At 46.4% G+C, this 5203-nt stretch overlaps 1 protein-coding gene across 2 annotated transcripts in view; it reads right to left on the bottom strand.

Annotated features, from left to right (window-relative positions):
• The window catches only part of ZC3H12C (zinc finger CCCH-type containing 12C), an 86939-nt gene extending 82367 nt beyond the window's left edge, over positions 1 to 4572 (bottom strand). Inside the window, exon 1 of one of the 2 annotated variants that reach the window (XM_049613871.1) lies at positions 4161 to 4572. The gene's annotated coding sequence lies outside the window, so the exon portion shown is untranslated. Of the gene's footprint in view, positions 1 to 568; positions 618 to 4160 lie in introns of those variants that run through there. The other variant, XM_049613881.1, reaches the window with a different exon arrangement.
• Between the last annotated feature and the right edge of the window lie 631 nt (positions 4573 to 5203).

Here is a 5203-nt window from a genome sequence, read left to right on the forward strand (position 1 = left end):
GCTCCGCGGGCGAGAGCGAAGCCGGCTCTCCCGCCTGCCGCCTCGCTCCTCGGCCGCCCGCCCGCCCGCAGCCGCAGCCGCAGCCGCCGCCGCCGCGCCGCTTCCTCCTCCCCTTCCCTCTTTTCCTTCTCCTTCGCCTCCTCTGGAGCCGAGGTTGGCAAACCAGCACCTGCTGCTGGAGATCACCGAGAACTGAAACAGGAAACCCCGAGCCAAGGGGAAAACCCGGGAGGCGTGGAGAGGGGTGAGGGGAGCCACTGGAACCTGTCGGGCTCCACCGAGCCAGCCTGGCCTCCTCCCCTCGCACCCCTGCCCTCCCCCGGCCCGGCCCGGGGGTCCTGGCCTCCTCTCCCGGCCCGCCCCCCAGCCCCGTCCGGGAGGGCGCCTCTCTGCTCGGCGACACCTCGTCCTCGCAGCAATAAGGCGGCCCATTCATTCCCTGGGCGGGCAGGGGAACCGACAGGCTGCCTACTTAGGGCGAGTTGCCCGTGCTCCTCTGCTTATTATCAATAATTCTGTAACGAGGAAAAACCACACCCGCGTTAGCAAGACCAATAAGGGAACTTACACAAATGAAGCTGTTGGGATTTCACCCAGGGGAAGGACTTCTTTCGGCAAGGAAACTGGCCTTATTGGAAATGGCAGTGTGTCAAAATCGAGGTTAAACCCGGGATAAATCCAGATCTCCCGCTGGAGGTTGGGAGGAGACGGACAGCCCTGTGCGCTGAGTTGCAAGAGTGAAGAGCGCTGAGAGCAGAGAGCCTTTTTTTCTCCTGTCAGTAGTCCAACCGCCGGCACAATTTAGGTCAACATTTCAGTAATGTTCAAATAATCGTATTCGCCTGCCTGTGGAATTCTCAGCGGCTGCCCCACTCCTAGCCTTGGGCCGGATGAATCCGCCTTGGGAGTGAAAGGGAAGGGAATTTATGTGGCTTGTGTCCCTACCATGCGCCACAGACTGGGTAGCCCGCTTTAAATGCATTGTCTCATGTGTGTGTCACCACAGCCACGTGAGCTAGGTGTTATTATCCCCTTTATCCCTCAGAAAATTGAGGTTAGAAAAATTTGCTGAAACGACACGGTTTGAACAGGAAGGATATACAGGCCTGTCTGCGGCTGAAGCACATCCTTGTTTCACTGGACCATCATGCCTTTGATGATGAGACTTTTCACCTTTAATGAAATTCTTTCTTGTCTCTCTGAATTGTTTTCAATAGAGCATATGTGATTTAAGCCGGGATCTGCTGAATTTGCTTGGGTTACTGAATGGTAGTGACATCCATACCGCTCATTGGGGCTACAACTTTATAGTTCCCAGTTCTTAAAAAAAAAAAATCTGCCTCTATGGCTCCGTCGAGCAGTACAGGTGTCCCCACTTATTTGGCCAACATTTGTAGCCCTTTAGCTATTGATGACGGGGTCCCAGCTGACAGCATCCTGCTGGCTGGTGCCCATGGACATCCTGGTAACTGTAAGACAGAAGGTACACCTTGCTGAGCCTGCTTTCCGCTCCAGCAGGCTGGGCTTGGGGCCTATTAAGGGAAATAGCAGACGGGTAGGCTTCTTCTGGGACACAAGAGCTCTCTGGTCCACATTTCTAGTATCACCTTTAAGACCCTCAGGCTGTCTGGCGCCCTGATCTCTGCAGCCCGGTCCGTTTTGATTGGCAAGCAGGGAGGGATGCTCTGGGAAATCATCCCCTGTTCGCTGAGCCAAACCCTCAGAAGTCTCTTGTGCAGTATCGGGGAGCGGCGGGGACCTAAAAAGAGGCTGGCTGGCTGACAATAAGTGACAGCATCTGTGGCATGATTTTAGTGATGCCAGGAGTTCCCCTACTCCACAATATATCACCCACACAGTCTTAGTTCCCTCATTGACTCAACTGAATTCCATTCAGTATTGATTAAGCATAGTTACAGACCAGGGCACTATATTAGGTAGTCTGGAGCTAAGAGACATGAATAATTATTGCAACGGCCAACATTTGTGAATGCTTACCATTCTAGGGACTTGGCATGTGTTGTCTCCTATTAGGCACACAAAACCCCTGTGAAGAAGTAAGTATCATTATTTCCATTTCACAGATGAGAAAACTGAGACCAAGATCACAGTCAGTAACAGTGCACGGGTGGGAGCACAGTCTCCCTCTGGAATCAGGACCCACTGCGAGAATACGATATGGTAACTGCCCTTAGTTACCTCACGACGCAGCTAGGGAAATAAAAACTCATGAAAGTTCAAAGAAAACAAAGAAGACAAGAGAATTTATAAGTGTTTAGTGTGTGTCATGGGTCATAAATCCAATGACGTTTCAGAGCACAGAAGGGTTGCCTTCAGTTGGAGCAGTTGAGAAGACTGGCAGAGAAGAAGAGCCTGGGCTTCAAAAAGACAAAAAAATGAAGCTGGATAATGATGAGGAATAGTATTTTGATCAACAGAGCGGATGGGGAAAGGCGTATCAATGAATTGGAAGGGTTTTGTGGAATTGTGAAGACTTTTGAATGCAGGGTGACGTGGAGAACATCCTATTTTAGGAAAATAAATATTGTGATGGTTACTGGATGGTTTGGAAAGGGGAGGGACCGGGTATGAGCAGGGAGACACGTTTGACAGCCAATATGGCAGAACAGACATGAAATACTGAAGTAAATAGTGAAGGAGAGGAAGGGACAGTTTAGTGACGCACTGGGACTTGAAAAGTACTGAGGCTTTGCGAATGATTGCATACACTTGACCAAGACAGACGTGAGAAACGGGAGAAGTCCAGAGTAACTCTGTGAGTGTAAATGTAAAACCTATAGTATTGCAGACTGGGCAAAAGAGGAAGCTTAGGGGTAGGGAAACTACTTTTTTGAACAAATGTTGAGAATACTTTGGTTTTAGGCATGTATTTGTGGTAATAGTGGAATATGTATGTGGCAATGTTTTATGGCCTTATCTAGAAGAGACAAATACTTACATAAATGAGACTTTTATGTTACAGAGAGGGTAGGAAAACTTTGAATGCTCACTATTATAAGAATAACCAGGCGTGGTTATTCGTCTTAAGTCAACAAGAGTTGAAAGAAAATCTCTAACAAAAATAAAATGCTTCTGTGCCCCTGAGACAAATAAGTATTAGGGAATGTCTCTCTTTTTGAGTCCAGATTATATTAACTTAGAAGCAAAAGAATATACAGGAAAGAAAATCCATGAGTTCAGAGAATATAAGACTGATGAGAGAAAATTAAGAGCTCATTTGGCCTGATCCGACTTTTCGTTTTGCAGATGGTGAAATTGAGGATCAAACTTTGAATGTCTTGACAATAAAATTTCAAAATAGGCATTTGGCAACTATGGCACATTTGCCATGACCAATTCTGGAGAGACAGCCAATCTGTATTTTAGTTATAAAATCAAGCTTGGACCTCGAGCTGTGACTTTGAATTGCACATAATGAAAAGAATTTGAGTGGCCGCAGCTCCACAGAAGTTAAAGCCTTGGGACAGCGTCACTAGTCAAAAGCAAATGCTTTGGAAAGAACAGATTAGGGACAGGGGGTTGGTCAGGGTGGAGAGAATGGGTAAAAAAGCAGCACTTCGTGGGGCACCTGGGTGGTTCAGTCGGTTAAGTGTCTGCTTTTGGCTCAGGTCATGATCTCGTGGCTCGTGAGTTCGAGCCCCGCATCGGGCTCTGTGCTGACAGCATGGAACCTGCTTGGGATTCTCCCTCTCCTCTCTCTCTCACTGCCCCTACTCTGTTTGTGCTCTCTCTCTCCTTCTCAAAATAAATAAATAAACTAAAAAAAAAAAAAAAAAGAGCAGTGCTTCTTTCTAAACTATAGCTCCCAAGTAGACTGCTGCACACTTATATTCACATTTGAACTTCAAAAGACAGTTTGAGATGGCCATCACCTCCCACCTGACTACCCTCAGCCTGGAGCTTCCAATTGCCAGCCGCCTTTTCTAAGACCTCCAGGGACTTAAAAAGTGAGGGCCCATGAGCCACTCTCAGATTGAAAAGTGTCACACACCCTCAGCAACTGCTTCTATTCTAGCCAGAACTTTCCTAGTGATGTCCTTCGAAGTTTCCTCTTTGAAAATGTGTGTATACAATGGATATGCTTGAGGATGCGAGAGAACTCTCTCTCCTGCCTCCACCTTTTCCACCAAAGCACTTACCTTACTCAGCTGAGACAATGTCAGTGGTCCCTTCCGTGCACTTCATTCAGCGCCAGCCCTTTGGCCAGCACTCGACTTCCTCTGGTTGAAGAGCTTTGCACCCACAGCCGGACGACTGCTGTGACTTTTCATTCAGTTTATGTCTTCCAGACAATTCTGGTTAATTCCAACCAGCCACAAAATGTAAAGTTTTCTTAATAATATCATTCCCCTAAACAGCATGATCTGTATAAGACAGACACAGAGGGAAAAAAACACATCCTTGCCCAGGTCCTTCAGGGACTGCTTAGAGTTGCTTTTTAATGCTGAGTTCGTAGGGAAAGGAAACTAGAGGGCACGAGATACGTGCTGTTGACCAATCCCAGGACTTCTTTCTCTTGATGGAGTTACCACAAGATTCTATATCAGCAGCATGACTCCTTGTTTGTTTTTTTTTTCTTTTTTTTCTCCAGCATTTGTGGGTGGCCCCCAGAGAGCAGAACACAAGGTTTTCAATATGCTGTGTCATACAGTCATGTGCTTGGTTTTCTACCTGAACCAGACAGCGTGGCTGCCCTAATTTACCACATTTGGTCAACATAGGAATTTTGAGAATCACGAACGTTTACTATTGAATTTAAAACTGCTCCTAAGGTGGCACGTTGCCATTTTGACAAGGACCAACATGTGTCATGACAGTTCACCTTGCCCAGAAGTTGAAAGACTTTTTGTTGTAAAAATTGCACAAAATCTTTTTTGTGCAATTTTAAGTGTACCAGAAACATCCTCGTCACCTCTGCAAGCTTCCCTTGTTTTAAAAGGAATCTGGTATACAGAATTACAAACGCACATAACTGAGCCAGTTGGAAAGAGAATGATGGAATTTTCGGGTTAAAGTATACCCGGTGTTAAAAGGCTGTATCACAAGAATATTAATTGTAGCATTATTGGCAGAGGCAAAAAAAAAAAACTGGAATAAACCTAAATATTCATAGGAGACTATTTATATGAATTGTGGTATCTGCATACATTAGACTGTCATTCACCTATTAAAGAGAATGAAG

Source organism: Panthera uncia, chromosome D1, assembly GCF_023721935.1.
Source record: "Panthera uncia isolate 11264 chromosome D1, Puncia_PCG_1.0, whole genome shotgun sequence".
In the NCBI taxonomy this organism is placed as follows: Eukaryota; Metazoa; Chordata; class Mammalia; order Carnivora; family Felidae; genus Panthera; species Panthera uncia.